The sequence below is a fragment of the Ornithorhynchus anatinus genome, chromosome 5, assembly GCF_004115215.2.
Source record: "Ornithorhynchus anatinus isolate Pmale09 chromosome 5, mOrnAna1.pri.v4, whole genome shotgun sequence".
NCBI classification, from domain to species: Eukaryota; Metazoa; Chordata; class Mammalia; order Monotremata; family Ornithorhynchidae; genus Ornithorhynchus; species Ornithorhynchus anatinus.
This window is the reverse complement of record NC_041732.1, coordinates 29,594,108-29,620,453: the sequence shown is the minus strand read 5'-3', so window position 1 is coordinate 29,620,453 and position 26,346 is coordinate 29,594,108. Positions and strand designations below refer to the sequence as shown.

General features: G+C 38.7%; 1 protein-coding gene across 5 annotated transcripts in view; it reads right to left on the bottom strand.

The window, feature by feature from the left end:
• The window catches only part of MEF2A (myocyte enhancer factor 2A), a 176,794-nt gene that overhangs the window by 111,701 nt on the left and 38,747 nt on the right, over positions 1–26,346 (bottom strand). Inside the window, exon 1 of one of the 5 annotated variants that reach the window (XM_029064414.2) lies at positions 15,971–15,989. The exons of the other annotated variants lie outside the window; for them this stretch is intronic. The gene's annotated coding sequence lies outside the window, so the exon portion shown is untranslated. Of the gene's footprint in view, positions 1–15,970; positions 15,990–26,346 lie in introns of those variants that run through there. 5 annotated transcript variants of the gene reach the window in all.

Here is a 26,346-nt window from a genome sequence, read left to right as displayed (position 1 = left end):
TACAGGTCAGACTCCATCTTGCAAATTTCTGGTTTTCAATCAATAACTCAAAGAGTGGTCAGATATTCAGCTGACACTTACTGGATTGGGAAATCACTGTGGACTGATTACTTTGACCTCCTCCTCATTCATTTAGTCTAAATGGAGAAGCAGCAGGCCTAGTGTATAGAGCCAAGGACTCAGAAGGTCATGGGTACTAATCCCAGGTCCACCACTTGTCTGATGCTTGACCGTGGGCAAGTCACTTCACTTCTCTGTGCCTCAGATACCTCATCTGAAAAATGGGGTAAGACTGTGAGTCTCAGGTGGGACATGGACTGTGTCCAAGATGATCAGTATATATGTACCCTAGCGCTTAGTACTGTACCTGGCACAAAGTAAGCACTTAACAAGTACCACTGAAAGAAAATTACCTAACCAGAGATGCTAAGAAAGTTCACGTGTGGAGGCCTTTTAAAAGAGTACATAAACCATAGGCAGCTGATATTTCTAAATATCTCCTAATTACTTTAGGTACTCACCCTAACTCTTCCCAACCTACAGCATTATGAATACATTTTTAAACTTGGTTGCTTCCCCCTACCTGTAATTTATTTTGCCTGTCTTCCCCCATTAGAATGTAAATTCCTTGAGGTCAGGAAAACTTGTCTACTAACTCTATTGTGCTTAGTACAGCATTCTGCCGGGAAAAGGAAAGCAACATGTCCTAGTGGCAAGAACACGGGCTTGGGAGTTAGAAGACCCATGTCTAATTCCAGCTCTGCTGCTTGCCTGATGTGTGACCTTGGGCAAGTCACTTAACTTTTCTCTGTGCCTCACTTACCACATCTGTAAAATGGGAATTAAGACTGTGAGCCCCGGGGGGACAGAGACTGTGTCCCACCTGATTAACTTGTATCTATCTCAGTGCTTAGAACAGTGCTTTGCACATAATAAGTGCTTAACAAATACCATTATTAGTATTATATTATTATTAATAAGCACTCAAAAATGTTATTATTGACTGAATTTTTCTTCCCTTTTCCCTTGGGGAAACCCTATGAGATTCAACACTATATTCTTGATACAACCACATTTTCCAAAGATGGCTGATATCTTACTCTTAACTGGGTTGCAATTCCTTTGCTAAATATGTTCAATATGAAATGAAATGTTTAAAGATTTTCCTAACAATTAATAATGACGTGTTAAGTGTTTACTATGTGCCAGGCACTGTACTAAGCACTGGGGTGGATACAAGCAAACTGGGTTGGACTCGGTCCTTGTCCCTAATGGGGCTCACAGTCTCAATGTCCATTTTACAGATGAGGTACCTGAGGCACAGAGAGGTGAAGTGACTTGCCCAAGGTCACGCAGCACACAAGTGGTGGAACCGCAATTAGAGGCCATGACCTTCTGACCCCCAGAAGTGCTCTCTCCACTATGCCACGGTCCTCCTCCTCCTCAACTCTAGGTCTAACTAAGTCTTCTGAACTCAGATTTATTTTCAAGTCCAAACCGTTTTGCCAGATATTTCTCCAACTCCCCAAGTGCCTTTCACGAAAATTCTACATTAGCAAAATTCAATCAAATTCTTTGCTATTCTTCCCTTAGTAAAATATTTTAATCTTGTCTAATTGTCATGAGTTTACTGAAAAGTGCCCAGTGTTCACAGGAATCAAGCTCATCTTCTTCATAGCAAAATCTACTCAGCAAACCACGGACAATAAAAGAAAGCCTGCTTTACTACTACTCTCACCTCCTCTTCCAAGAACTGAACAATGAGACCAACCATTGAGTGTTTTGGTCACTCAGTTGAGTACTCAGGAGAATTTGTGATGCCTGGGGCAGCGATTACGGAAACTCTGCAAAGAGATGGCTACCACAGCTGAAGAGGTGAAGCTAACAATACAGAATAACAAATTGTCTCAAAATATAAAGTGTTTATTGATATTCAAAATTAGCATTGGCCTTTGATTATAAATAGTAAATTACAAACTTTAACGATCACATAATCAAAGGCTTCTTTTTTTCAGTAAGACTCTTTTAAAGGCATGTGGACTCTAGAAGCACATAAGACTGCTGATTACATACATGGATTTAGAACACTGCTTTGCATCTAGCTTCCTAAAGCCTACAGTAATTTTAAAATATAGTCTATGACTAAGTATTATCTACAGGGAGTGATTAAAACATGAATAAATTAATTTCCCAGATAATTAAAACCTTTATTTTTGCTATACATTTTTGTCTTCACCCACACACCTTTCACCTGAGCTGTAGAGTAATAAAATTGACATTTAAATTTCACATCCACTTCCAATTTACATTATAGTAGTTGTTAATATGAATAAAGATGGTCAAATGGCAGCGAGTATTAAAGATATACAAAGGTGTTGGATAAACCACAAAAATTGGGTAAACAGACCATGGAAGAGTTGATTTTATCGTTACTTATCATTACTCCCTACCTCAAAGGTCAAGAATCTGTCCAACCTATGTCTCTTTTAACTTCACCAATGTTGAGTGCAGTGCTCAGCACTGAATAAGCACTAATATTGTAATTCAAAAAGCCGGGAATGTCGCTTTGAACTACTTTTTACCGTACCTACTTCTATGTACTGTTTTGTACACTTAATAAATGGTGAGACCCCCTAAGTATTCAGTGTCTCCTTTGAGAGTCACTCCAAAGTCATTTTTGTGGTACCTTGCACATAATTCTTAATTACAATAAGGTCAGCACTAGCATTCCTCCCCATTTTCCCTTCCATCCCTTAAAAAAACTCTTACGCCAGAGAAAATAAAAGCAACCTTCCCAGAAGCTTGTGGAGGAGTGATCCTTCGTTATCTGGCTCTTTCTAGCATTTCAACCTGGCAAGTAACCAGGGAGACAGCATGTCTTCCTATATGCCAGAAAACTTCCTCCAGTACTCAGAGATTTAGTATTAAGATCTTATTTAAATCTGCAAAGAAAGAAACCTTAGAGTTTTGAATAGAAATATGTGTATGGCAGCCAACATTTAACAGCAATAGAAAGTACTTTATAAATAATAAAATAAAGATTTACCAAAAAAAGAAATTATTTGATCTCCTATTCCTGAAAAACAGTTTTAGTAAGAGTTGTAAGATGCTTAATAGTTTTATTTCCTGAAAAGAAAACAGTAATGTGCATATTAATATTGCAGAAAGGCCATCTCAACATTGCTATTATCCTTAGGTCATCGTCTACTAGAAAAATCACAATTCAGTCAGTCAATCATATTTATTGAGTGCATACTGTGTGCAGAGGACTGTACGAAGCACTTGGGAGAGTACAATACAACAATAAATAGACATTTCCTGCTCACGACGAGTTTACAGTCTAGAGCCGAGCTTACATCAAAAGTTAAATTGAGCTTACAAATTACTCAAAAAATCATAATAATGGTGATAATAATGATACTTATTGAGCATTTGCTATAAGACAAGCACTGTGCTAAGTTCTGGGGCAGCAATAATACTAATTATAATAATGATAAGAATTGTGCCATGTTAAGTGCTTACTCTGTGCCACAGTACTAAGTGCTGGGGAGATCCAAGTTAATTGCACTAGACATAGGGCTCACAGTCAAAGTGGGAGGGAAAACAGGTACTAAATCCCCAATTTACAGATAAGGAAACTGAGGCACAGAGAAGTTAAGTAACTTGCCCAAGGTCACACAGCAGGCAAATGGCAGAGCTGGGATTAGGACCTAGGTTCTCTGACTCTGAAGCCTGTACTCTTCCAGCTAGGCCACTCTGTTTTCTATTTCTATTATAGTAGTACAGTGCTCTGAAGAGTAAGCGCTCAATGGTATTGACGGGCAGTAAATTCTGTGAAACCTAGACTTGCATCAGTTAAACTAAAACTGTGTTATACTGAAACTGGTTCATCCTAATTTAGAAACACAATTAAGAATACACTTTGTGTTTTTATATATATACACATATATTTAAATGGAAGGTTTGCTATATTACTCGTTAACATGAAAGTTTTCTATAAATTATCATTAAAATTTTCAGTACCACTGTCCATTAACTCTATTTATAACTATTCTGTATGCAAGTTTGTAGTACCTGCTAAAGATGATTAAAACAGCAATATAAAACTTATTTATAGCTTATTAATGTACAATATTCTTCTAATTAAACAATCATTACTATTATAGTACTTGTTAAGCACTTACTATGTAAGTTCCTTGTGGGCAGGGAACAAGTCTACCAACTCAGTTGTACTGTACTCTCCCAAGTGTAAATACCATTATTATTATTAATTTTTTTAATGTAATTTATTAAGTGCTCACTATGTGTCAAGAACTGTTCTAAGTCCTGGGGTGGATAGATACAAGTTAATCAGGTCTGACAGTCCCTCTCCCACATTGGGCTCACAGTCTAAATAGGAGAGAATTGTGATGAGTAGGTGCAGAATGTACATGTACGTTTCCCTTAGCGTCCTGCCTTCACTGATTCATGCCCAACAAGAAAGGTCTCTGAGCCCCAGCCTAGCAAGGGAGGAATCTCCCACTAACAACTACTAATGAAGCAGCGTGGCTCAGTGGAAACAGCACGGGATTAGGAGTCAGAGGTCATGGGTTCTAAACCGGCTCCGCCACTTGTCAGCCGTGTGACTTTGGGCAAGTCACTAAACTTCTCGGTACCTCAGTTACCTCATCTGTAAAATGGGGGTGAAGACTGTGAGCCTCACGTGGGACAATCTGATTACCCTGTATCTACCCAGCACTTAGAACAGTGCTCAGCACATAGTAAGCGTTTAATAAATACCAACATTATTATTGTTAATAGGGCTATTAGCCATCAGGGCTTTCTCAGTGCAGCAGCTGGTGTGGCTCTGCCCATGTAGCACCCTTGCAGCCACTGTGGCTCTGACCAGATAAGCTCCTTTGAAGCCAATGGTTTGGGGGTGAGGGGAGAGAATATAGGGGGTGGGTGTTGTAAACCTCTGTCTCCACCCTCTCTCTGGAGGTTTGGGAGCTCTTTTCCCCTCTGGATTTACTGAAGCTGAACTCTGCATTTTCTGAGCTGGATTGGCCAGGGCTACAGTTCCCCCAAACCACACACATCTTGTCCCCAACAACAGGCCAGAGGTGTGGGGAGGGAAAGGAGTTCAGCCACTGGAGCCGGTTGTGGCCACGGTTGGGGGGCAAGTATCTTTCGGCTGCACCCGAGGACCTCCTTTGGGAAGGGTGGGTTTGCAGTGGTAACAGCAGTCATGCTCATGGCTGCATCATGGAAATTCCAGTAAGTGGCAGCAGCTGGCTCTCCTCTGCTAGTCAGCATAAACCCTACATCCTGCTCTCACCTAATATAACCTTTGCCATAATGCCAAGGTTCCCCCACATTGCCTCTGCTGGCTTGGTAGGAATAGAGGCAGGAAAATGGGAGAGACTTTCAGATTCGTCATGAAAGCAATGCCCCAAAAGCACTAGAGGTAGCAATTATGGACAGATTGGCTGGTGTTACCCTCTGGAACAAATGCTGGTTAAACCGGGGCAGAAAAACCAATGGAAGGCAGGGTAATTTACCTAGGGCTCAACAGTTATGCCATGCAAGGTGCCAGAGGAACCCCGCTGCTCTAAATGATTCCCATGGACATCTGGGATTATTTGGAACTGGTCAAGGTTTTAAACAACTAGACCTCCACATCTGGGATTTAAACCATGTGTATTGAGGGTTTACAGAACTCAAAATAGCTGTTCTAGCTTTAGAATTAGAGGTCCCCAAGTCTCCTGAAACTTCATGCAACTTCCATCACACCTCCCACTCTCACGATCTCTACGCTTGCTAGAGAAGTTGCTGCTCTGTGCCTATCCTGGGACTTCCAAGCTACTAGATGTCCCCAGAGAAACAGACAGAATTAACAGAAAAAAGGGAAGAAATTCATCACATAGCTAAGAGCAACTATTAACAACAACTAACAAATCCAATTTGTTTAAAATTGATTTGAAGAAGCTGCATGATCTAGTAACAAAAATAATAATAATGATGGTATTTGTGAAGTGCTTACTATGTGCCCAGTGCTATGTTCTAAGCACTGGGGTAGATACAAGGAAATCAGGTTGTCCCAAGTGGGGCTCAGTCTTAGTCCTCATTTTACAGATGAGGTAATTGAGGCACAGAGAAGTTAAGTGACTTGCTTAAGGTAACACAGCTGACAAGTGTGTGTTATAAATCAAAACATTCAGGTTCTAAATGCTGACAGTGTGACCTTGGGCAGATCACCTGGCTTTGGGCAGGAAGAGTTGACAAAGTGAGACTCTTTAAAATTGCCTGGACTACTACATCAAACCAAACATTACATCTAACATTTCTTGGATACCTTATAGTGAATGAACTGTTTGTCACACACTGCAGTTAAGTCATGGCTGTAAAAGCTAACAAACCTATCAATCTGTCCTGAGCACTGTACTAAGAACTTGGGAGAATACAATAGATCAGAGTTGGTTAACCGTTCCCTGCCCACAATGAGTTTACAGTCTAAAGGGTTAAATTCAATGTTTTTGAATAAATTTTGAAACTATGTTGGATAAATTCAAACTCATGAAAAAGATACTATTTTTATATGTTGTTCATGTGAAATTTTCCAATCAATAGCATTTATTGAGCATCTACTATGCATAAGGGCGCCACAGATGAAAATGGTTTCATACATATGAAGTCCATTTACAGGCAAAAAAAGCATGTAATATTTGAAAGCTCAGTAAAGCAACTTACATCCCAAATATTTCCTCTTACCTTAAAAGTCTGAAGTTTAGGGATCTAAATCTTAATTGCTGGTGCATTGAACATTTACAAGATTGTACTAAGTGCTGGGGAAAGTACAATTAAAAAGAGCTGGTAGGCGTGATCCCTGCCCAGTTGGCGCTTGCAGTCTACAGATCAAGAGCTATCACTTCTTTCAGTTTATTGGCTGGAGTGAACATGATCATTCCCAAATCCAGCCAATTTATAGCACCTCTCTTCATGCTCCTTGTATTAAAAAAAAAATCAAATAACTCAACTTAGTAAATACAAATTGAGGCCAACTGCCGGCCAGGGCTGCCATTTTTCTCTCCTCACCGCCCACAACCAGAGAGAACAAAGTACAGAGAGGCCCAAGAGTACAGACATTACTCATTTGTAAGAGCAGTTCTCTTAAGGTGTCTGGTATGATCTGCCATGTTACTCCACCTTTGGAGAACTTCCCAGAACTTCAAATAAACAAACTCACTCTTATTTTTGATCTTGAGAGCCAAAGATGAAATGAGCAAGATCACAAAATGAAAAACTGACTGTACAAAACACAAAAAAATAGAGAGGCAGAGAAGCAAAATAGGAACACTTCTAGTTTGTGATCATTTGGGCCTTTTTTTGGCCTTCCTTAAACATCTCAAGGTACTATGGGTGCATTAGGGAAGTGAAAGTCAGTAGCTCAAATTTTATGAAAAACAAATATGTAGCATACGTAAATTTGTAGACTTTGATATTGGTGGAGGGAAAGCAGAGATGTCTCCTCTCTAGACTGCAAGCTCACTGTGGGCAGGGAACATATCTGCCAACTCTGTTATACTGTACTATCCCAAGCTATGCACACGATAAGCACTCAATAAATATCACTGGTTGATTGGTTGTGGCATAGAATCACTTTATATTGATAGATACCAATTCTGGTCTAATAAATAGGTATAATTCATTTTGAGACCTTCTGAATTATGTTCACTTTGAGCTATTGTACTATTCATTAATGGTTTTCAGAAACTTTCTTTTTAGAGCCAGTGCAATAATAAGTGTCCCGACGAGACTGTAGTTAGAACGGATTATAAACACAAATATATTCTGTTATATAAAAAAAAGGAGAACACAATAATTCAGAGAACCATTTAAGGAGCAGCTTGTATGTGCATGATTATGAAAATCCTCAGGCAACGTGTTAACATAGCAAGGCATTCTGTGCAATTAAACAGAACACATTTGTAAAAAGTAAATTACTAGACACTTCTGTGAAAAAGCTAAAGGAGGTGGCATAAAATCTCCGTCCAACTGTAGGTCTTTAAAATGTCAAGGAAGGCAACGGAGATTTCACTGAGAATTGTGGGAATCACTAACCAAGGATTGCTTAAAATGAATAATTATTCTATTCATTCTCAGCTGACGCCAACTTGATGTTGGCTGAACCTAATGAGAATGGAATAATATGAACCCATCAGGAACCCAAGACCTTAGGAAGGCCAGAGCAAGTCTTCTGGTATCCCATGGGTTTTCCAGTCAATTATCCTAGTCCAAGGACTAAGAATGCTGAGGAATTAATCCAGTCACCCAGATGACTAGATAAGGGATGACTAGAGAAGAGGAACGAGGAGCTGGGCGAGGTTGGGCTCTAACACCACACTAAAGGAAACTCACAAAGAAACAGGTTGAAAAGACTCTCTTAAGTTGGTCAATTGTATTTATTGAGCGCTTACTGTTTGCAGAGCACTGAACTAAGCGCTTGGGTGAGTACAATGCAACAAGAAGCAGGCACATTGCCTGCCCACAACCAACTTACATTCTAGAGGGGGAGACAGGCATTATCAATCTGCAATTTGATACACCTGAATGATGAAATGCCCAAGCTTACAGTCTAGAGGGGGAAGTAGACATTATCGATCGGCAATTTGATACAACAGAAAGATGAAATGCCCAATGATCAATTCCATTTCAAATGTTAATTTTAGTTCACTTACTTTGATATAAAAAGGTGACATCAAAGGACACACATGGTCAAACCCATCCTGGTATTGGCAGGAGATACATTCATATGTGATATGTGATAACGTGTGGTTCCTAAGCAACTGCTGAACCGTGAAGAAACATCACAGGCACTCCAAAGCACACTGGAGAGAAATGCCTCATTGTCGTGGACTGGTAAGCAAGAACAGACAGACCACACTGGCGTGCAGCTGAGATGGAGTGGCTCTTTTTGAGGAAAGGCGTCAGAGAATCTATGAGGCAGAGAGATAGAACCGCAACAGCGACAAGCACTGCAAACAGCAACCACAGCTCCTAATCTGTGGACAAGCTAAACGTGTATTCAAGGTATATAGGCCTGACACTGGTCCTTTTAGCCACATTAATACAGTAAAGGAAAAACTAAATCACCTTTCCAAAAAAAGAATATAAAGTACACTACCAGCTTTAAAGTATCTGGTTTTAGATTTTTTTCATGTTTGTGCTTTGTCTTTTTGTTCCTTAAAAAAACTATTTTGTTATAGGACAATTAGAAGGAATATAAAAAAGTCTTGAAGCAGATTTTAGTTTATTTGTGGAAAATAACTACTTTTAAATGTCAGAAACTCAGCAGAGTTTAACGCCACCATTTACTCTCTGACTAAAAATTATACTCATTTGGTATGAACTAAGACCTATCAGATGACATTTACTTTATTTTCTAGGAACAATGGGATAAGCAAAACAATTTCAGCTGTCCTTTTTTTCGTGTTTAGGTTGATGGCTAGTATGCAATTATAAGAATTTACTTAGTTTTTTTTTTTAAAAAAATCTATTATGAATGTAATTTCCTCAAAAGCTTTGTAAGTCTTTACTAACCCATAGAGAATGTAATCCAGGACAGTTGGAACTGCAAAAGATCACTACTTTAGTGCCTAAATTAGTGCTTCAAAACTACCTGATAACATTTTCCAATATGATAGCAGGCCATCTTTTATTTCAGGGTCGTGATTAGGAATGCCCATTTTCTTATGGTGTAAGATTTGGTGTTTCTGTCTTCATTCCCTTCCAGCTAGAATCTACACCTCTCACCGTCTGTCACCTTCATTTCCAAAGGCAGAATTAATAGAGGCAGTGGATAAGAATTACGATTTTTAATGCATCTTTACTATTTTATGTAAAACGGATGAATCTTCAAACCTGCCCTACTAATTTCATATCTGAGCCTTGATTTTGTTTCTACTCCTCTTTCTGACAGAACTGTTTCCTTTGGGGAACAAAGGAAGGCAATCAAGAATCTCACTATTACTCACTATGTGAAATAATTGGGACTGCCTCAATAGATAGTATCTACTCTTCATTTATCTAAAATAACAGATTGAGTCCACTAACATGAAGAATTTTCAGAACTTTGGACCATGTCTCTTGGGAAGATGATCTTATGGTCTTTTAATTATTCAAGAAATTCACCTATATTAATGAAGACAATGTAAATAAGTATGTGCTTCCGCCTTAATGGCCAATGCATTACGTTCTAAAATTTGTACAAAGATTGTTTTCCTTTTTAACTTGGCATTGCAATATAAGTAACATTAATGTACACTTAAAAACCCCTCAAGCTAATGCCCCACAAAAAGGAAAACATCCTGAGAACTTTCATTTCTTTCATCAAAGATCAGCCAAAAGGAAAAGCATTCAAAGTCTGAGCAACATTAACATGCCCAAATATTTCGCCCTGAGGCAGAATTCAGTATTTCCCTACACCTCATCAGCTACCTAAACAACTTTCAAGAAATAAAATACTGCAGACCATGGAGCAAACTTAGAAAAGATGATTATTTCTATAACTTCCTTTTTTCTGACACTGCCCAATTCTTGAATTTAATATGTGTATCACTAATTTATTTTACAGGGGGCAGCTGAACTTACTATAGAGTCATATGATTCTGAGCATGACAGAATACTATGAAGTATAATCTTATGCAGGCTGTTTTGAAATTAAACAACTTCTGCTTAGTTACTCTTCAATCAATCAATAGTATTTATTGAGCCCTTACTGTGTGCTGCCCCTTTCAGGATCACACCTGGAGAGTTTCCAGTACCCTACCAGCCTCTGCTACCAGAAGGAGAGTCAAGCAGAGGGATTTCCACTCCTAGTTTGGGCAGTGGCTAGCAAGTGGAAGGCAATCTGCTACAAGTCAAAACTCACCTGTGCCAGGCAGTAGTGGCATGGGAGGCAGTAGCGGCATGGGAGAGAGTCAAGGGTGGAGTTTTGAGTTTACTGGGTGGAAGAAAGCACTTCTGTACTTTCACAAATAAAATTCTATGGATACACCACAAGAACAATTGCAGTTGCAGAGTGGGGTGTTCTGGAAGAGATTCATTCAATAGTATATATTGAGCGCTTACTATGAGCGGAGCACTGTACTAAGCACTTGGAATGTACAATTCGGCAACAGATAGAGATAATCCCTGCCCAAAGACGGGCTCACAGTATAAACGGGAGAGACAGACAACAAAGCAAAACCGAGCAAAACCGAACAAAACAAAAACAAGACATCATCAAGATAAATAGAATCAAGGAGATATACACCTTATTAACAAAATTAACAGGGTAATAAATAATATATACAAATGAGCACAGTGCTGAGCGGAGGGGAAGGGGGAAGAGCAGAGGGTGCGGGGAGGAGAGGGAAAGGGGGCTCAGTCTGGGAAGGCCTCCTGGAAGAGGTGAGCTCGGAGTTGCTATGGGACGGAGACGACTCGACAGTATGACAAGACAAGACTGTGTGCTGAGCACTGTACTACACACTTAACAGAGCACAATACAGCAGAACTGGTGGAGAGATTCCCTGCCCACAATGAGCCCACAGTCTAGAGGGGAAGACAGACATTAATATAAATGATTTACAGATATTATATTACAGATGTGTGTAAAAGATATTTCTCTTGTTAAAATCTACCTAACATCATTTTCAATTAAGATGCCATTACTTAATCCTTCATCAAACTCTCAATTTCCTTACAAACTTAATAGCCCAAAGCTGACTGGTAATATTTTCCTGTTTTGTGTAATCAAATTTTATGGCTTCAATATATTTTTATGTGTACAAACTATAAATTAAAGCAGAACCACCATTCAAAGGCACTACTGCTCTCTTTCAATAGGGAGGACAATATTGAATTCATCTGCATAAAAGTACTGAAATGCACTTTACACTATATCGCTTCTTTTCCACGATAATGTCACATTTTTAAATGCTTAAGGAAACTTCCTCTGGGGCCTATTTCTACGAACAGACATCTAAGCACTACTGAATCTGAATATGCAAAGGGATTATGCATTGTTTTCTATCTCAATTAGACTTTTTTAACGCTTAAAAAGATCAATGGGATACAAAAAAAAATTAGGGGCAAAGCCTAGCTAATAGTTCGGAGGGAGCAAATTCATTAAAAAGCTGGATTCTACTGTTATGTTACCACCACCAGACCAAGGATTAAAAGTCTATATTTTGATACTGCTGACATTCCTCGGGGAAATACCCTAGAGGGAGGAGAGAAGGATTGATACAATCAGAATCATTGCAATTATCAGCCTTGTAATAATAGTTGCTGGTTATGGGAGTCAGAGTCTGTAAAGCATTTCTGAAGATGAAAAACAGAAAGTGCTATATTTAGGTTTTAATCTCTATGGGGATGAGATTGGTAACCATTACATGGTACAATATAATGTTGAAAAATTAATGTGTTCATAAGAGTGAGAACACAGAGAAAGCAATTCCAAATGTCTCTAAAAAATTATTACTTCCCTTACATGAGATTTCCCTTTCCTTACCTATTCAATCCCCAAAATCTCTTTAGAGCTTTTGAGGAAACAGTGCAATGGGCAGACACACAATTATTTTCTCCATGTCCTTAAATCAACTGGAAAACAGTGGCTGCTTCAGGCCCCTCTCTCACAGTGAATAGTTATTAAATATTTTGCAACTCAAGTCAATGCCTCTCCTGCCCACATGGAAATGCCAACAGCAGACATAATGCCAATCCTATGATTGTCTTTAGCAAAAGAACCTCACAACCACTGCTCTTAATCCCCCTTTCCTTTCCCCTTCCAATTGTAGGTTATTCTGTTTTGCATATCTCCCATTGATTATAATTTACTGTAGTACAAGTAAAAAATTATAGATTTATATGTCTGTGCTTGAAATTGACACACAAAATGTCTAGCTGACATCAGTTTCTGAAGTCAGGTAAGAATAAGGGGGGATTTTTCTGCCAGTGTACTCAATTTTTGAAGATTCTACAAAGCAAAACATTAGCATTGCTTTAAGAGACACTTATGCAGTTGGCTTGATTTTTTTTCTTCCTAGACAGATGTTACACAGTACATACTGAAGAAGGCTAATTCATTCATTCATTCATTCAATCGTATTTATTGAGCACTTACTATGTGCAAAGCACTGTTCTAAGTGCTTGGGAGACTAACAATATAACTATAAACAGGCACATTCCCTTCCCAAAAGGAGCTTATAATCACAAGAATCTATTAAATTGAAAGAAAAAATAAGATATTTTTGGAGGCACTGTTGCTCCCCACCCCTTCCCCAGAACAAGTCAGGGAAGGAAAAACCCTCAAGAGTCTCTGCTATGTTTTATGAAAGCATAATTACTTCATTAAAACACCCATGCATGCCAACATGCATTATTTTATGCATAGCTTTTCAGGGTGGAAAGAAAAACTGTACTGCTAGTTCCCCTAACTAGCAGATTACTAAGAAATGCATCTGTAGAACGAGTCTGGTTTTCTTCATAATGTATCTGCATCTCTAAGATGCTTTCAGCATTTGATTTCAGTACAATCAAAAAAAAACAAAGGCTAAGCCAAGTAAGGAATGTGTCTTCTCATTGTTACTCTCCCAAGCGCTTAGTAGAGTGCCTTGTATACAGAAGCCCTCAATAAATACGATTGAATCAATGAACCTCCTTGGCACATGTGTCAAGAAGGACAGTATTCCACATCTCTGCCGGTCTCTGCCATGGACTGCCATTTTATCTAGCATTTCATCTGCTTGGAGAGTTGTCTGTGCTGGTTACCTCAGTCCTCCCTACTGCCACTGACCCACAGTCCCATGCTTCATCCAAGCCATTCCCTGTCCTCCTAGCTTCTGCTCAGGTAATAATTATGGTGTTTGCTAAGTGCTTACTTATGTGCCAAGCACTGTTCTAAGCACTAGGGTAAATACAAGGTTATCAGGTTGGACCCAATCCCTGTCCTTACATGGGGCTCACAGTCTAAGTATGAAGCAGCGTGGCTTAATGGAAAGAGAAGGGGCTTGGGAGTCGTGGGTTCTAATCCCCGCTCTGCCACATATCAGCTGTGCCTCAGTTACCTCATCTGTAAAATGGGAATACGACTGTGAGCCCCAAGTGGGACAACCTGATTACCCTGTATCTACCCCAGCATTTAGAACAATGCTTAGTACATAGTAAGTGCTTACCAAATACCATAATTATTATTATTACCATCATTATTATTTACTAGGTAGGAGGGTTAATCCCCATTTTACACAAGTGGAAACAGAGGCCCAGAAAAGTTAAGTGACTTGCCCAGGGTCACACAGCAGACCAGTGGCAGAGCTGGGATTAGAACCCAGAATTTATCTAACTCACAGGCCCATGCTCTTTCCCCTAGGCCATGCTGCTTCTATAACAGACATCATGAAGGCAGAAGGAGGCAAAAAAGAAAGAATGGCCCAGAAAGCTACAGCGTTCTGTAAGATCCCGGAAAAGTGAGGAAGCAGTTGTTTCTGAGCCTCAGCTAAGCTGCTGCTTGAAAAGTTGCTGATCAAGGCATAAGGCCAACAGCTCTACAGTTAGCCTAAAATGACCAAGTGAGGAATTTTACTTCTGCTGCATGTGAGACATAATGAGAAATAACTACCTCAGACATACCTCAGAAAATTAGAGCTGTTCTAAAACAGTCTTAACACAAGACTATTTTAACTGCAATGTAGTAGATTTGATCCTTCTAATAAAAATCATTAAATGCATCTACAGTATCTAGAATGTAGGCTCAGCTAATGAAAAGTCTTGAGTCCAAGGCAAAGGGATGAAGTTAAATTATTATAAAAATATCTACATCTGCAAAAATGGTATACTATTTCATTCAAATTGCCTTTTGTAGGATCTCAACGAAAGGGTGATATCAGCAGAGAGAAAATAAAAATATTTTCCTGCCTATCTGCAATTAAACATCTTAAAGTCATTTCAGACAAATACAACATTGTAATCAGTCAATACTATTTACAGAGCATTCGCTAAGCACTTGAGGAATACAAGATAGTTACTAAACACAAACCCTACCCTCAAGGAACTCACAATCAAGTGGGGAAGTCAGAGACTAACAAATTATAGATGAAGCTAAACCATATAAAGAATGCCTAGGTGCTGTGGAGAGAGAGAGTGGGCCGACTGCTTCATTTATTTATTTAACGGTATTTCTTAAGCGCTTACTGTGTGCTAGGCACCTATTAAGCACTTGGGTAGATATAAAATAATCATGTTGGACCCAATCCATGTCCCACATGGAGCTCACAGTCGTAATCATCATTTTACAGATGAAGTAACTGAGGCACAGAAAATTTAAGTGATTTTCTCAAGGTGAGACAAGTGGTGGGGCCGAAATTCAAACCCAGGCCTTTCTGACGCATATGCCCATGCTCTATCCACTAAGCCATGCTGCTTCTCATGCCTACCTGGCTTAGGAGGTAAGGAACTGAGTGCATAGCTGATGATGTAAGGGAGCAGCCGTGATGGGAGACGAGAGATCTGCCAGGGAGGATGGCATAATAAACACAAAAATGGTCAACATTCTGCTGTACACTGTGGAATACATTGGTGTTAAAACTGCTGGTACTCAATAATTGATCAGCAATAAGTAGAATTCCAAATTGTAGTTCTCCTTAAGAGCCTGTAAATCGCTGATCTTTTGTTTTTGAGAATAATGCTAACGCTGCTGAGGTCCTATCCACCCGTGAGAATGAAGCTGAGAAGACTGATGCTTTATTGATATTCCACCCAACACCATGTACATGTAACAAAGCTACTTACTGAGCTAATGCATTTGTCCCACACACGGCTTTTAGAGCATTGCACTGCGGTATCGTGATCCTTGTGGAGACTTTGTTCAAGGAGAAAATTGGTCTAGTCAGGTAATGGGTGAGAATGGGAATGACACCGCCAAAAAAATATGGAAACTGCATTGTCTTACCATGCTCTATTTTGTCTTAAATCCAATTAATGGATCGAGGAAGTTGAATTTAAAAAAATTCACGCCTCCTTTCTCTCTGTTGAGAATCAAGTTCATAATATTCAGAAAATGTAACAGCAACACCCTGGACTTTTAAGATACAAAAAAAAAAAAAGATAAAGATAAGTGTGTAGGCAGTCATGTGAAGGGCTAAACTGTGTCTGAAATAGAAATACTACTGCACTTAGTTGTATTGTAATGCAACCAGGAAGCTAAGCACTACGCCAAGCACTAAGTAGAGACCAAAAGCATTATCATGTACAAGAAAAGCCCACATACTCAAAACCACATACAATGGAGTAAGAATATGTTTAAAGTTTAACTTAAACCACAGACACTAAAAGCACATTGAAAACGAACTGAAGGATGTTCTTGGCAAGAGGAAAAAAAAGTCACAAGGAGGACATGACTGGGAAAGGGATTAAAATGCAAAATGTCTCAAAACAATGCAAACAGTTTTAACAAACAGCCTTCGAAAGGGTGTTAACTTTCAAAAATTCTCCAAATAATCATGTTTTGCCTAGGAATTTTTACAAACCAGGGATAAAAATAATGCCTTCTACATGTCAATCTTAGACATAATCACACTGAAGATTTCAACTGTATGGAGTCTGAATCTTTGAAAACTGCCAAGTTAGATTAGGTTTATATGTTGACATTGTTTAATCTATTTAATCTATTGTTGTCCTATTGATATGCAAAGAAAGTTTTATTATATGGGTAATTAAGAACTCCTTGGATGGTTAAAATAATTAGTGTTTCATTACATTTCTTAAATTGCATTTCATAATCCCAAATACATTTTTGCAGACTTTTTTTACTGTATTTTTTAAGCGCTTACTATGTGCCAGGCACTGTTCTATGTGTTTGGGTAGATACAAGGTAATCAGGTTGGACTCAGTCCACGTCCCACATGGGCCTCATTCATTCATTCAGTCATATTTATTGAGTGCTTAATGTGCACAGAGCACTGTACTAAACGCTTGGGAAGTACAATTTGGCAATAAATAGAGACAATCCCTACCAAACAACAGGCTAATAGTCTAGAAGATTAACCTCACAGTCTTAATCCCAGATGAAGTAACTGAGACACAGAGAGGTTAGGTGACTTGATCAAGGTCCTACAGCAGACAAGGGGCAGAGACGGGATTAAAAACCAGGTCCTCTGACTTCAAGTCATTTGCTCTACGCATTAGGCTTTGGTGCTTCTCTGAGTTGAAATATGTCAAACGTTTTTAAGGATATCACATTGGCCAAAGGTTAAGAGAAATCTGCTTCTGCAGTTGAAACCTATCACTAAAAAATTAACTTCTATGAATGGTGGAATCAATTTTGATTCTTAAACAGTAGGATCAAAGATGGAGGTGCCTACTACCATCCCAGCAAATGGACTTATCTAACCCGTTGTCCACCTACATTAGGGCCACAGAATATTGGATCACGTTCCATGGTCAACGTTGCCTATTTCCTTCTCATTGGCTAATCAGGTTTTCCTTCATTTGCATAATTTTTCTAGGATTTTAAACCCATTCATCCATTAAAAATCTGTACAAGTACGAACTGAATCTTAAATAATACTGTAATATACCAAAAATGTAACTGTCAAAATGTTCTCCAAGTTTAAGAAGTTGCTAATGCAAAAACACCAAAATACCAAACAGATCTGTGTAATGAAGAACCTCTGCCATTAGACAGTAAGATGGGTACCTGCTGACCGCCTGTCAAGTCAGAGAAATATGTCCGCGAACACATAACAGCATTACCTTTTTAAGTACTTTAGACAGTGAGTGGGTAAAGGGAAGAAGAGGAGCAGATATAATAGTGTTTATTGAGCACTTATTGTGTGCAGAGCCCTGTACTAGGTGCTTGGAAAAGTACAATACAATACAGTTGACAGATACAATTCCTGCTCTCATGAACTTTCATTTTAGGGAGTTTACAATCTCATCTTAGCTAAATGCTAAGTTGAGAACCTGACATCTGTCATCAAAGCTGTGTGAGATTAGCCAATATTCAACATTTGCCCAACCAAAAGTAATACCCGTTGACGTAAAATCCTTATGTCCCACTCAAGAGCCAAAAGTAGAGAGGGCTATAATTGCTAATTGATAATTAATTATCCAGCAAACTCAACTTCTAGAAATAGTGATATCTCCTGGGTATCCATAGGAAAAGTACAATATAGCCATTTAAATACTATATTGCCAATAAAAAAACCCAATAGCAGTCAATGGTTTCAACTTCTTCTACCCAACTTGTTTTTAACTAAAGAAGACAACAAATAGCAAAATTGACTTTGAGTTTTACTGCCCTCTTCAAATTTTGCTGTCCACCCTCTTTCAGTGGGCTCAATAAGAATTTGGCCTATACAGGTGGGAAAAAGCAACAAGGGAAGGAGAAAGAGAAAAAGAAAACTCCTTGAAAATCAACTGCTGTATTGCATTCAGAACTTTATATTTACTTACCCAGACTTTACGTATTTACCCACAGGCAGCAAGACAAAGGTGACAATCAAAGAGTACGGGGCACTATTGAGCTGTAACTTAAGACATCGTTCTAAATCCTGTCCAGTGGATCAAAAACAGTGGGTGATCTTATATTTTAGAACTGGGCCCAGAATGAAGTTTGCATAACTAAATACCAACTGGTGTTGGCGCTCCAAGCACAGTCAGCTGAAAAGCCAGGTCATGCCACTGAGGCAAACCTCCAACGTCCATGGCACAGTTAGGAGTCTGCCCTGCTCTGAGGTTCCTACTGCAGCACTGTGCGCCCAGCTAGCAGCTGACAGATTGCGTTTCACTGCCTGAGACCGCCGCTTTTAGATGTAGCAGACGCCCATCTACCGTGACAGGGCCGCCGATTATAACTCTGGGAATTGTGCCTGTAATGAGACAAGGCGCATGGGGAGAGCCAATTCGAGGACTATTTGCCTGCCATCCTGTCCTGAGAACTAGCACCAGGTGCAAACTCTCCCAACACACATTATATCAGTTGACAGGCAAGAGCAAATTGAGGAGAGGGCAAGGCTGCTGCATATGCCGGGAGTTCTAAGTCTTCCTGGAAGATGAAACACATGAAACGAACATCCACTCAAAATCCAACTCCTAGTCTAGTGGATCGACTACTTTGCGGAAGGCTGACAGGCAGAAACTGAAAATCATCAGAAGCAACTTGAGGGTAGCAGTGCCAAGCTTCCTGATGATAAGAGTCAAAAGTTTGAAACACATATTCTCCTGGTCAACTAATCCCCTTATTTTTTCTTTCATTTCGCATCAGTTGAAAGGTTCGCAAAGTGGAAAAACCTCCAATGAATACCAAAAAAAAAAGGTGATCCAGAGGTCTTGGCTAAAATACAAACGTCATGAAGACAGCAGCAAACGATTAAGTCCTTCAAATATTTAACCAAATATTTCCTTGATTCCTCCGTTCTTCCTTTACATATACTTTAATGGTGCCTTGTGGACAAAACACTACCAGGAAATTAGGGAACATTCTTCCGACAACCTGCATCTATCTGGACAGAACATAACGGGTTATGGGAAGAGATAGTTTATACACAGAATCGGTCAATAGGAAGGCACTCTAACATATGATTGATCCATTGAGTTTTCCTTAACACTGTTCATCCAGTCTAACTCCCATGTAATGAAAACTCAAATTTTCTTCCATAAGTCATAATTTTTTTAAAAGGTAACCAACTTTATTTCATTAGAATCTAAAATTTACATAAACCACCTTGGATTATAATTCTCTGATTTAGGGCCATAATTTCTAAATAATCTACTCGCTTTTAGTGACAGAGTGATTCCCACTGAAACAACAGATGACTCTCAGGCTGGCCACGAAGGCTTCAGGATAGAGAACCTGCAGAGAAGAATTAATTACTTGTACTGCTGGCACTTTCTTGTCGCTATTTTGTTCCCAGTGGAGGAGTGAGTACAGTAAGTTAGTAGGTGGACAGGGGTGTCACACAATGAGAAATGCACACAATAATTTTCCACGCAAAGTCCATTTGTACCCACTGTGACTGCAGCATAGAAGTGCTGTTGTGCCATAATGCCTCAGACTAATACATGGCTGTGACAATATGCGAGTTCAAAATGTTTTATGAGCCGAGAATTTACAAAAAAGGACTACTTTTCCAAAACAAGCTCGCTACCTGAAAAATCTTAACCTATGCCTTGGAAATCTGTTCCTTGACTTAAAACAGGAGCAGACAAATACAATGAGGACTAGCCACAGCATGGCAGAGTAGTTGGAATAACTTGTCCCCTTCTAGTGGTCAATATCTAGGTTAGTTCTAATCCTAAATAACTTTGAACTCAGAGTCGGACATCTTAAGGCAGAATGCTGAACGAAAAGGGGAAATAACCTTAAGTATGTGCTGACAACTTCAAAACTTGCTATTTTTGCCTCCCAATTTTTCCATTTAGCACTTTGTAAACTTGGAACACAACAAAGCAAAATTCCTAGTACAAGTGGTCATCCAGTCAGCAGCTTTAGGTAGAGTTGGCATTATGCACTCCATAACACCCATGCAGCTTCTCTGACCACATACATATTTGCTTGCTAAGTGGAAGAATCAAATCTGCCTTTGCATTAACAGGAAGGTGGGTTATAAAGAACTTCATATCTTTGTGTTGCTTCTTCTGAAAACTATTTTGTTGCTTTTAAGTTTTAGTTCAGGTGTTTCCCCAGATTTAGAAACATGTCCTAACATCCATTTAGAGCTTTCATAGTTGACACGATTTCATACGCAGAAGGAACAAATCCACTAATTAGTAGTTCATTTGAAAATTTTAGTTTTGTGTAAATGAAGTTCGAGTAAACACTTCAAAATGCCCCCTGAAATTCAAGCATTTTTAATGAAGACCCCCAAATTTTCACTAGAATTTGGTGAAAATAGATGATTTAGCAATAACAAGTGCTTCCCTCCATCTGTCCTAGAAAACTATCTTAACAAATGTTTTTCCTTCTTATTAACTGTTTCTGAGGCTACTAAATTTTGTCATACTAAAAAAGAAAAAAAAATCAGCTGCAAAATCCTAATTAAAATCTAGGCTAAGATTAAAAATGCAAATAAAATTCAAATCCATTTTTGTACAGCTTCCAATTCAACAGTCCTTCAGAAAGATGCTTTCAGCATAAATAAGGTGGGTGGGTATAAAGTTTCAGGACTCTATGTTCATGGTCCCATTACTCTAAGAATATTTTAAAATGACTTTGGGCGATAATTTGCAGTTTCAGGCATTTCATCACCAAACAATTCAAACCGGAAATCATACAGTCCATCCAGAGACAGACCTCTAAGTCCAGAAGACTACCACATTCCTACCTGGAACTTGTAGTTCCTGTATAAGGAGATGGCAAGAAAGCCGATGGGAAACCCATCTAGAAATAGCTCCTTCAGCCTTGGATAAACAGTTGACAATTTCTCATACAGTTAACTTCTCTGTGACTCACTTTCTTCATCTGGGAAATGAGGATTCCATGACCATTCTCCCTCCTATTTACACTGTGGAACAGAGACCGTCCAACCTGGTCATCCTACATCTACCCTAGTACTCAGTACAGTGCTTGACACACAGTAAGAGCGTAACGAATACCAAAAGTATTATATTACTAGTCTGTTACAAGAAAATGTGACCATGATTATCTTAATATGTAGTAATCAGTATTGGTATGTAAATTTTATAAAAGAAACTAAATACAGGCAAGATATGAGGAGACACTGCTTCCAAAATGTTTATTTTTTTAATGGATTAACAGTGAAAATTCAAGATACAATCAAATCACTGAATCACCTCAGCATTCATTCCCCCATCACAAATCGATAAATCATTGGTATATACTGAGCACTTCCTGTGTGTCGAGCACTAAGCACTTGGGAAAGTACAATTCAATACTCCACCCACTCCAATAACATTTAGGCACATCTTCAAATTCTGTTGTTTCCCACTACCTGAAATTGATTTTACTGTCTTCCTCATTAGATCATAAAATCCTTGAGAGCAATAATCATGTCTATTAATGTACTGTGCTCTTCCAAATGTTTAGTACAGTACTCTGATGGAATGCTTCCCTCTTGAAAATCGCTCCCACGATGATTCAATCTTTTAAGAAGAATACACTGCAGAAATTCATACTTAAACAAAACTAAAGAATAGATAACATGCTGCTGGGAGTTTTAAAAAGTCTGAATGTCAGTAATACTTTTTGAATTTGGAATACACAGTAACTGACAGTTTTGAAACTCTGGTTCAAAGTTATGAGTTAATGTGCTGCTACCATATTTTGTATTTACTCACTGGTACCTCCACTGCATAATCCACTTACCCCCCGCTATCTTCTGAAAGCCAAAATGTAGAGGAGGAAAAAAAGACTGCTTTTGTAAGCGGTGATAGTGGACTTCCCAGGGTGGAAAGAGGTGTAGGAGAGAAAGACCAGGATACAGGCTCAAGCCATGAAGCTTTCTTTTTTAAACTGTGCACTGTAAAGGGGTAGAAGAAAAGTGGGGCCAGAATGATTGCGAAACAGGGTCAGGCCATGAAAATTTCTCTTTCAAGACCAGTGGGCATATGCCATGGTAAGATGAGGAGAAACAAAGGAGAGTTCTCATAAATCACTGAGTGTTTTAAAAGTTTAAATTATATGGCACTTGGGAAAACTTAATACAACAGTCCTCTTAAACATCTTTTGCTTCCCCCCTCCACCTCTTTTTTTCCTCCTGTTTCCCTTATGCTAGACTTAATTCCTCATGGAATAGCCCCTCCCTTATTTTAGGATTGCAAACAAGTGGAACATTAATTAACTAAATACAGTACATATGCCCATACATAGAGTTTTGTATCCAGAAGAGCCCCTTTCTCTTGTCCAACTCCAATTAGGACATTAATTACTCCAAAGTAATTAATAAACGCTACTACTACCAGAGACAACAGTTGCTCTTGGAATGATTTTTATCTTCTCTGTTAGGCAACAAAGCACAACTGGTGTAAATCTGTCACAAGCAGGAAAAAAAAGGAGGGGCTACCATCTTTACCCTAACTACTAGTTTGATGAGTTCAGGCAGCTGAAGCAATGAATATTAATGACTGGCTGGCAACAGCTGAGATGCCAGTGTCTTCGGTCTTCAATTTCACCTGCATCAGCTAAGGTTGCACTTAGAAAGGACACAGCATGACAAGGGGACTAACATCTTTTAACTACTTTATCGTTGCATGTAATTTCAAATATTTTGGACCATTTAACAGCTCTCAAATCCCCCTCATGACACGCATTTCTAAAGCTTCTTTGGCTCTGATCTTTTAATTATACACACACCTTCAAATTAAAGTCTTCTTGTGGTTAAATTGGGAAGCAGTAAAATTATCCTCAGTTCTACCGGCTGCCATTTAAATCACTTGAGTAGGTCTGAGAACAAGACAAATTCAACTTTCAACGAGATTCTGCCCCCCAGGAAATACCTTGGCTCAAGAAAACTAGACACAAGGAAGAGTTAGGTACCACATTTTGAAATACATCCTTGGAAGCTGGAAAATATATTGGAGTCCATAAACCTAAACTAGGAATAATAATAGTAGTATTAATTATAGTGTCAGTGGAAGCAAGCAACAGTGTATTGGTGGACATTCCTCTCCCTCTCCCTCCCCCGCACCAGATTTTCTCCTCTGCTTTGTAGCTCTTCATAATTAACACAGATTCAAGACTTTAGATGCACACCAAAATCAGGACCCACTATTTCCAATTCCTGAGAATTATGTGGATTGTAAAAAAAAAAAAGAGGCTAAGAGGCACTTTACTATAAATGCAAAGCTAATTTAATTGAAATCGCTACAGTTTAATTCACTTTCATGACAGTCTATCAGAATGTTGTATACTCTTTGCCTTGCAATCAGTTTTTGATCAAATCAAATACCACAAAATGTCGAGTGTGGTATCCTCCTACTTAAACTCATTAATTCTTACTGAAGGACCCCTTTTGGACCCTGATATTTTATTTCCCTCTCAAGCCTTGTGATCTTCAAAAAAGACACATAACTAGTAATAGTAGTACCAAGAGAATTTACTGAGGACCCGTTGAGTGCAATGTGCTGTACTAACTGCTCAGGAAGTACGAAACAAATGAGCAACTTGCTAGGCTCCGAAGGGGAAGCAAACAGGAGAATACAGATACCGTGGACTCACTATACCATTGTAACTATTTCTGGATCAAGTATCATAGTAGGATCCCAATGATTCTTTCCCAATTTTATATCTAACTTTGAAGGGGTTAATTATCTTAAAGCCAATGAAGAAAAAGGATATTTCTGATGTTTTTTAATGCTCTAGAATCATTGAAAAATCTTTCAAAAAAATTCAAAATGCTAAAGCTAAAACTAAAATATTTAAAATCACCAAGTCATATTCTGACTTGAACTATCTTTTCTTTAAAATTTAGGAACTGAACCCCATCAGAACTAGGGACAAATAATTTGCAAGAACTTAAAATCTTAGCTCTTGGTCCTCTCCATGCTGGTATACAGTCCTTTATTCTAGCTTTTCTCTGACTAGTTGTCAGTGTTCGTAGCCTTTCAGAGTCTCTTATCTTGATCTTCTTGGACCTTCAGAGACTCCCCTTTCACCCACTCTTCTGATTTTGTTCAAAACTCTGGCTTCAGGCCATACACACTCCATTACAGTTAAAATTCTTACCACCATCAGCAGAGGATATTAAAGAGGATTCTTGCCTCTATGCCACCAATAGGGGATAAAAATAAATCCTTGCACTTATAAAACTGGTTTTTTTTGTTGTTGTTTTTACACTCTGCCTAACCATAGGCCCAATCAGAAGGTAGAGATCGAGCCAGATCTGGCTGGAACAGAAAAGTGAGAACCAGCAGTTGAGATGTAAGGAAGAGAAGAGCTAGGAAGTCAAGGGACCTGCATTGTAATCCTGGTTCTACCACTTGCCTGTTGTGTGACCTTGGGCAAGTCACTTAACTTCTCTTTGCTTCAGTTTCCTCATCTACAAGATGGGGACTAAATATCTGTTCTCTCTCCCCATCAGACTCTGAACCCCATGTTTAACAGGGCCCGTGCCCAATCAGATTATCTTGAATCTGCTTCACTTCAGTACAGTGCTTGTCACATAAAAAGCATTTAAATACAATTGTTATTATTATTGCTAGTATTATGACAGCTTATTAGCATTACTACTGACAGCTTTCCACACTTTGGCAGCTTGGCTTCCCCACACAAAGGATGCCAAGATACCAGATCAAGACTGTTAAGAGGAAAAGAAAAGTGTCAGTCCTAGAACCATAAGGCACCAATTCTGGGCATGTAGGCGCATAGTTTTTACACTAAGAATTTGTCACTGACACATGGAAATATTTTATTCAAACTAATTAGAATGGAAGCTAGTTTAGATTGCCCAGAATTTGGATAATTAAACAAAACAAGATTTGTCTTGCCAAACTAATTCCAATCAGTTAGCCAAACTAGTCTTTGTTCAGGTAACCACTGTTTGAATAACTGAAATGTAAACAATTGACTTTCTTTCCACCATGTTGTATTTTGAGTTACAACATACAACCTAATAGTAATGATAGCAAGGAGCAAAAACTTTGATTTTCTGCAAAGGAAATGGATACTGAAGCAACTGGGAGTTTACTGTAGGGGAGTCTATTTTTTCTTAGTATTAAATTACATTAAACATTACCTCTAGATTTAAATTTTGCCAAAATTTTGTCCTTAGCCTAATTTTTTTTGTTGTTGTTCAAGCTATAAACCTTCTTGGAAAGCAATGAGAAAAAATGTCTGTCTTACAGTTATTTTGATTTTTTTAAGATTAAGTCAAATTTATACATGTTCATAACATTACCAATATTTCAGTGGTATTTTCCAAATTGCAGGTGGGATTTTTTTCATATATGTATCTATTTTATGAAGAATAATGTATTATATTCTAGTTGGATTGTGAGCCCCATGAGGGGCAGGGACTGTGTCTAATAACCTTCTAGAGTGTAAGCTTGTTGTGAGCAGGGAACATGTCTGCCAACTTTGTTGTATTGTACTCTCCCAAGTGCTTACTACAGTGCTCTACTCAGAATAAGCACTCAATACCACTGAATGAACAAATGAATGACTATTCAACCGCTTAACATCACTGCATAGAACCCAACTTCTAATTTCAGCACAATCAGTAATTTTAAATCAGTAAGTTTATCAGAATGATCATTTTCCATTCATTTACAGTTGCTAGCACTGTAAACTTGAAATTTTTTTAAACACCCAAGTTGCTAAGCATCAGGCTTCAGCAAAAAACTCCAAAACAAAAAAGCATGACGTTTCTT